Consider the following 8079-nt stretch of genomic DNA (forward strand, 5'->3'; position numbering starts at 1 on the left):
CTGATGGATACAGCCCTTTTTTCTTAACTATATTTTCACCACTGATGGATACAGCCCTTTTTTCTTAACTATATTTTCATCAGTTAAGTTTATTTCTGCAAAGTAGAGTAAATTGCAAAATAAGTTTGTTGTCCCTAAGGGAGGGGGTGAGAGCCACGTAGCCAAGACCCCCACCCCCCACCCCGAGATGGTGGGCGCTGCCCAGAGGATTTCACACCTCAAGGTGTGCCCCCTGCTATCCTGAGGCACTAAATTCCTGACGGTAAACTACCAGGATTAATAAATCAAATCGGTTTGGAAAACATGAAGTTTGTAAAGTAACAGATCCCAAATTTTCGGAACGCCACTGGAGTCACTGGGTGGTGATAGGGAAGAAAAAGTCCACAGTAACTTAGTGAATAGAAAGTATTCATTTAAGAGGAAAAATGGAGTACCCAAATCCAGGAACAGAAAACAAATCGAGCTTTCCACAGAAAAAGAAGAGACATGAACACTGTTCCACTTTCAGAGGGGATCTGAACAAACAGCACAAAGCCTTTCACCCCCACAGGCCAGCGAAGCCCCACTCCGCCTAAAGGTAGCCCTCCAAGGAGACAACCCGGTGACAGTAAAAGGGTGCAAAATATTGCTCTGTGGCATATTCTGAAAATAATATAAAAATAATTTCTATAGTACAGTGTAAACTTGGCTTGTAAAATATCAACATAACATAGCATAAAATCTACTAACAGAATAACCTTAAAAACGCCTTCCTTTCACAATATATTATTTTTAAAAAAATCATACACCCAGGTAATGCAGATGCAGGAAGTGTGAAGCAAAGGACTGAAATAAACTCCACTGGAGTTTATAAGTATCTGGGATTCTTCTGGAAACTTGCTGTCACTTAGAGACATTCGACCTTCCCAGAAGGGGAAGTCTGGCCAGACCAGATTGGATGGGAAGGTCGCTCACAGGCAGGGCAGCTGCGCAGCCCACGTCCAGGACCTGCACCCTGGTGGGGCTCACGGCCTTTCTAGAATCGGGACTGGCCATCTTCCTTTTCCCCAGTGCCCCCAATCCACTTCCTTTACCCCGCTCCACAAAGGGCCCCCAAGTCATAGAAGGACATTAGGGGGCCTCTTGACCCACATGTGAAAAACACAGCAGTTTCTAATAGTTCTTGTGCAGCCTGATGAACTCATTTGGTCTGAGATGTCTGGCCAGGCACCAGGGCTAAAGAGCTCTTGTGAACATGGGGGACTGGACCAGCATGTTTAACAGAACAGTGGGCTCGCTCAGTTTTTCACGCTGTTTAGAGGAAGGGTGGATCCAGACCTCTCGCAAGAGGAAACGGCTATTTGTAAACTACGTGGACGGAGGGCATCCTGTCTGATGGGAGCGACACCCACAGGCGCCCGCAGATGAAGCAGCCAGTGACCAGGTAGAGAAACTGGGGCCCTTTCAGGCGGCCGGGGGAGGAGTCTGGTGGGGGCGGGGCCTGGATCTCAGGCTTTTATTTATGGCACATATGTCAGATGGGGGTGGGGTGGAGGTAACAAATTCAAGGCGCTAGAACAGGGCACTGTTGTTTTGTTTTGTTTTGACTTTAGTTTTTGACTCTTTTTTTTTTGGCCGAGTGGCTTGTGGGATTTTAGTTCCCTGACCAGGGATTAATCCCCTGCCCTCAGCAGTGAGTGAGGAGTCCTAACCACTGGACCACCAGGGAATTCCCAGGTCACTGTTTTTTGATAATACCTAGGAGTTACACTGCCTGGTTTTGAAGGTTTTACTCTTTCCTCTGGTACTACACATGGACCATTTTTATTCTCAGTTTGCCTGCCTCCCTCCTTTCCTTCCTTCCTTCCTTCCTTCCTTCCTTCCTCCCCCCCCTCCCTTCCTTTCTTTTTTAACCTGGCAGAGAGCATGAGAAAGATAAATTTTGGAAATTTCTGCCTTCATGCTAAAAAATTAAAAAACAAACACGAGATTACTTTCTGCCTCCTTGACTTCTTGTGCATATGTGTTTGGCTTCTGAATGCACAGGGAAGCATTTTCCAGACTGGCCGTTGCACCTTCTGTGAGATGCAGGGCAGGAGCTGGAGTCTACACAAGAAGCAGTATTTATTTCCTGTGACCTCACAGCTTTGGATGGCAAAGCAGTTGGTCAGCACGACGTGAAGAATCAGTCCAAAAAGCTGCCACAAACCGTCTTGATGAGATATTTTTTTAAAACAAAAGAAACCCCAGTAACATGACGGATGTGAACGTTAGTAATTCCCACGCATTTAAAGTATTATTTAGCATGAAAAGTAAAACTTTTGAAAAAATTTAAGATCCTATGTAATTGATAATTTTAAGGAACCACTTATGTAAAGCTTGACTAAATTACTGAAAACTCCACGTGCTGTGCATATTTAAAAACAAAAAGGAATTACTCACAGGAGATACTCAAATTAGTTTATTATAATTCTTCAAACAAGTAAAACAAAATATCCCCTCCCCATTTTTTTTGTTGTTTGTGTGTGTGTGTGTTTGTGTCTGTGTCTGTGTGTGTGTCTGTGTGTGTGTCTGTGTGTGTGTTTCTGTGTGTGTCTGTGTGTGTGTCTGTGTGTGTGTCTGTCTGTGTGTGTGTCTGTGTGTGTCTGTGTGTGTGTGTCTGTGTGTGTGTCTGTGTCTGTGTGTGTGTGTCTGTGTGTGTCTGTGTGTGTGTCTCTGTGTGTGTGTCTGTGTGTCTGTGTGTGTGTCTGTGTGTGTCTGTGTGTGTGTGTCTGTGTGTGTGTCTGTGTGTGTGTGTGTCTGTGTGTGTGTGTGTTTTCCGTTCTTGCTGCTCTTTATGTCGGGGGAAAGCATTCTTTCCGGAGAAGAAGCTGGCTCCAATGAAGACATGGTCTACCTCCTGTGTTTTCTGAAGATACAGCCACAGCGAAGCTAGGCGCCTTCTCCTCTCTTTCTTGGGATTATTAGAGGCAATTCTAAGGCTCTCACAGGTTTTAAACGATTCTTTTGCTAGTGAGGATTTTACCCATCGTATCTGTATTTCTTGGAAACAAGATCTTCCCTTAGTGAGGCAGGTTTAGCGCCTCAGTGCCCCTGGCCAAGAACGGTATTCTCCAGAGGTAATCTCGGAAGGAAGACGCTGCATCCTGCTGCTCAGAACAGAGTAACTAAGGACACTTTTTTTTTTTAAGAAATGTAAGGAGGCACCAAAATAGGGACGTGATGGGGCTGCTCCTAATGTGTTCTGCAGCCACAGTCAGGGTTACCCCCACCCTGCGGAGGGGACCCCGATGGGAGCGGCGCCCCTCCACCTGGCTGATCCCAGACAGATGCGGGTGGGGGGCGGGGCAGGGGTGGGCTTCCTTCCCGGGGGCCCTCAGCCCCTTCCCTCTGGAAAGAGGCGCAGGCCGGGTTTCAGGGCGGCCTAGTGGGGGATTACACAGTGACCGCAGGGTCAAGTTCTCGCCTCTCTCCTGGGGCTTCGATGGTCGCTTCCTACGGCGCCCTCCGGCCACGGTTCACTGCGGAAGTGTCTTCGAAGGGGAAATGTGAGCAGGGTGTCATCTTTGTTCATATATGGGCAACTCCAAATAGTGAGTTGGGAACCCTGCCTTTGCGGCCCAAGGTGTCTTTGGAAAGCTCCTGTCGCCTGAGCTGCCTGGTACCGGGAGCGATCGCTACATCTCACCGCGCCCTGCGAGGTAGGTTGTCCGGTGCCCATCCTACAGACGCCCGCGGCTTTGAGGGCAGTGTGAATGTCGCTCGAGCCGGGGGCTGTGGGAGGAGGTTTTGCTTATGTGATGGAGCCGCGTATTCCTAAAGGGCCACAGAGACCACCAGGGCGCCAGCGGGAGGCCAAGCGTCCTGTACTCCAGGGTCCCGGGAGGGGCACAGGTGGGAGGGAGCCCGAGGCAGAGCCGCCACCGCGGTCCCGGGGCCGCGCGTTCGCTTTGAAACCCTGGGTGGCACCGATCGCACGCAGGTGACCGCTACATGTAAGAGGTCAGTCGCCGGGTTAGAGAAAAAAGCCCCCCCGCCAAAGAGGCATGTAAAACACTCCCTTCTAAAAACAAAGGGGTGCAAATTACTTCTCTTATTGAGGAACAAAAATACTCTTGTAATGGCAATTCAGTTTCCATAGGTACGAGGCAGGTGCTAGCTAGCACACCCACTTCCAACAGAATGGCTGTTTCCTATCCGTGTACTACCGGAGTGGCATCAGTGTAGGTTCAGGCACCATTAGCAACATTTGACCAAACACGTACACAGTACGTACTGAGGATCGCCGGCTTCCCGGTGGACCAAGGAGCGGAAGAGACACCTACAGCACTGAGAGGACAGCCCGGCCAGCGGAGCCGCGGCGCGCGCTCAGGGCCGGGCCGCGGGCGCCTGGCGCCGCCGCCGCCGCTCCTCGCGGCAGCAGTACGAGCAGTAGTGCTCGGTCTCGGCGCGCCCGTAGAACGCGCACTTCTCTCGCTGGCGGGGCCGTCCAGGCCGCCCTCACCGTTCGAGCGCGCGGCCGGCGTGTCGGCGAACTCCAGGCCGTCGAGCGCCGAGCCGAGGCCGTTGGCGTAGGTCTGCGACTTGCGCTCGGCAGCGCCCGCCGCCCCCGCCGCGCCGGGCAAGGCCCCTGGGAGGCGGGCGCCATCAACTCGACCGTGTTGACCGTGCGCAGGGCGGCGGCGCGCGCCGGGCTGTAGCTCAGCGACGACAGCTCGCGGCTCTGGCGCGGGTACAAGGCGCACGGCCGCAGCACGCCTTGTCCCACGCGCCTCACCGCCTCCACGTGGATAACGCTCTGGCGCCCCGGCGCCGGGGGGCTGCCCCCGGGGGCCGGTACACTGGCGCCCGCGCGCCGCCGCCGCCGCCGCCGCCGCCGCCGCCGGGGCCCGTGGAGGCCGCGCCGCGCGGCTCCGCCCGTGCCCCCTCCGCCGACCGGGTTCGGGCGCTCCTTGAGCTTGAGCACCAGCTGCGTGAGGGCCCGGCGAGGCGCGCTCGGGGCTCCGCCCGCCCTCGGCCTCAGGCCTGCGCGGCGGCCCCCTGGCCGTGGAGGCGGCGGGGGCGTCGCGGCGCCGCTGTTCGGCGCTGAAGCGCTCCTGCGCGCTGGTCAGGTAGTAGCCGATCATCTCCTCGTGGAACTAGTGCCGGTGGCTGGTGAGCAGCAGGCCGGCTCAGATGAACTTGCGCTCGCCCTGCATGGCGGCGCGCAGGATGTGGGGGCTCAGCTTCACCTCCGTGCTGTACTTCCAGGCATCGCCGCGGGGCCCGCCGCCCTTGTCGGCTGGGGACGCGCCTGCTGCCTTGCCTGTGGGCGACGGCGTGGCCTTCTCCGAAGGCGACGTGCTGGCCGAGGCTCCCGACTCCTCCTCGCTGCCCTTGCGCGCGCCTTGGCCTTCTCCTTGCCGCGTTCGGGCGCGTCGCCGTGATTGCCGTTGGCTGACTTGGAGCGGCTCACCGGGCCGTGCACCAGGCCGCCCATGTGCTTCTTCAGCTGGATGCCCACGGAGTCCGCGCGGGTCTTGTCCTTGTCCTTGAGCTGCTTCTCCTTCCCCTTGTCCTTGCCCTTCTTGCTGTTGGAGTTGCTGCACAGCGAGTCGCGGTCCGAGTCCAGCGAGTCGGTCAGGGACTGCACGTCCTCCCCCGCCGAGGCCGTCGGGGACTCCGGCTGCGCCAGAGGGGCCAGCGAGGGAGAGGGAGGGCAGGGAAGGGAGGATGTTAGAGCTGTCCCCACGCGGCAGATGGAGGCAGACCCTGCCCCCGCAGTGTGGCCTCCGGCCTCACTGTCCCCAGCCCCAGCTGCGGCCCAGCCTGAGAGCCTCCTGATTCTCAAGCTAGAGCTGCTGCCTTCAGAGCCCTCGTGGAGGCTAGAAAAGAACACCCACAGCCAAGTTATGACATGTGCCATGCAGCTGGACTCTGGAGCCAGGCTGCTACCGACTGTCACTTGTGCCATCAGTAACATAGGGTATCGGGACCTGCCTCAGGGAGCCCTGTGAAGATTAAATACACGTAAAGGCTGAAGTACGAAAGCACTCTGAGCAGTGCCAGCTTGTCCTGGGTACTGACTGTGTGCCGGGCACTGCCCTCCTTGCTTTCCTCGTGTCACTTAAAAAAATATTCGTTATGAGCCCCAGTTTATGGTTAAATAAACTGACGTCTGGGGAGGACCAATTATTTGTAAGTTTTTTTTTTAAACAAATCCCTTTTCCTGGGACTTTACTACTGAGATCACAAAAAAATGAGTCCGATACTTAGAGCGAATCCCTCTTAGCATCCGGAGGCAGGGCCAGCATGGGTCCTCCCCGGGGGAGGGGGCCAAGTGGGGCACCAGCCCCTTTCTCACAGCCCTCCCTTCCTGGAGGGGAGAGAAGGAGGGGTGCCGAGGAGTCACGCCCTCGGTTCCCTGCCTTTTCCAAGGACCTACACACACTTTTATAATTAATTCCGCTCCGTGGCAGCACATCGTGTTCCGATCTCGGCAGAGAGAGTTTTGTGTTGTGACTTGCCTACGGTTTGTTTTCTGAGTGGGCGGGGTTTATTCCTCGGCTTCCCGAGAAAATAAGGGAAGAAAAACTTCCCTAGCCGGAGCGCGCGCCTACGTCCAGACTCGCAGGCACACGCGCACACAGGCCCGCGTTCCAGCCAGAGCCGGGGCGGCGGGGACCGCGGGCGGCGAGGACCGCGGGCGGGGCTGGGACCCGGCGCGGGGCGGCCCCCGTGGGGGAGGATGCACCTCGCCTGCCCGCCCCGAGCCGAGTGCGCCTGTCGGTCCGTCCTGGCGCGCTCCAGGCTCACCCGGGTCTCGGAGGGGATCCGGATCCACGTCACATTCATGTAGCTGTGCAGAAGGTTCAGCTTGGCTTCTAGCGACAGGATCAGGCTAGAGAGAGAGGAACACAGAGTGAGACGCGCCCCAGCTCGCCCGCGCGCACCCCGCCCGCCGGGGGCCGTCCTCGAGGAGCAGGGGCGCACGGCGCCCAGCCCCTTCCCGGGAAGCACGGGGACAGCCCGCCCCATAGGGCGCTGGGGGAGGGGGCACAGGGTAGGGTCTTATTGGGCCAGCCAGGCCCAATAAGTTATCGTTGTCGTCTTTCCCCCACTCCCAGTCCTTCCCTGGCGTCCACCGCAAAGTGCAGAGGCAGCAGCTTGTGCTCCGAATCCTTCAGGGGGATCACGGCTGGGACGCAAAAGAGAGAGACCCGTGCCAGGTGGCCCAGGGCGCGATGGGAGGCTCAAAGACCCCGCGACCCCCAGGGAGGACAGGAAAGGGCCCCTGAGACCAGGTGTCTCCGTGATTAAGGAAACCAAATGGGGGTGTACACAGGACATCTATGCCAGTAGGAGCGTTAAGGCCAGAGGTTTCAAAACCATCACTAGTAGTTGTTTTTAATTTCTCTTTACTGCGGACCCTGAAGAGCAGTTGGAGACATGGCCTGGCCTCGACATGGGTCAAAAGGCAGGTGCCCTCCTTGGGCAGCAGACAAAACAAAGCTATTACTATTTCTGCCATTTCTGAGGAAGGATCCAGGCCAGACAGCATAGGGAGCAAGGTCACCTGGGAGGGGGCTTGGGGCCAGACCCACCCATCTCCTCCCAGAGGAGGGGAGCGAGGGCTGCCGGCCCATCTGCTCTTTCGGGAGTTCATGCAGCAAGTCTGTGTCGGTGTGGGACCTAGGGACCCCGTCGCCCTTGCCACAGAGAGCTCACATCCCGGACTGGACCAGGGACAGGATAAACAGGTGACATACAGCTCATGCTGTCAGGCGGTAATAGCGCCCTGAGGGTGAACAAGCAGGAGTCTGGCAAACCTTTCTGGGGTGGCCCAGTGAGCCTTCCGGGGAGGGAACGTGCAGGTAGACAAGGCGGTGAGGAGAGATGGGTCCCTCACTGCACAGAGGGGTTGATTCATCAGAGTACCGCCCCTGCTCTGGGGAACCCGGGACCACCTCAGAAAGGCTGAGGTGGAGGCGGGTGTTTACAGGTTTGTCTGGGATCTGCTGGGAGCTTCCGGGCCTGGTGGGATCAGCTCCCTGGTGATGTTGTTGATGTCAGGGGCAGAGAATGGGGAGACGGCTACACCCCCATTTCTGCCCTCAGAGC

At 56.6% G+C, this 8079-nt stretch overlaps 1 pseudogene; it reads right to left on the bottom strand.

The window, feature by feature from the left end:
• Positions 1-4347: 4347 nt before the first annotated feature.
• LOC103086464 (OTU domain-containing protein 7A-like) lies at positions 4348-7734 on the bottom strand (annotated as a pseudogene).
• Positions 7735-8079: the final 345 nt, after the last annotated feature.

The sequence above is a fragment of the Lipotes vexillifer genome, unplaced genomic scaffold (genome assembly GCF_000442215.2).
Source record: "Lipotes vexillifer unplaced genomic scaffold, Lipotes_vexillifer_v1.1 scaffold1321, whole genome shotgun sequence".
Classification (NCBI taxonomy): Eukaryota; Metazoa; Chordata; class Mammalia; order Artiodactyla; family Lipotidae; genus Lipotes; species Lipotes vexillifer.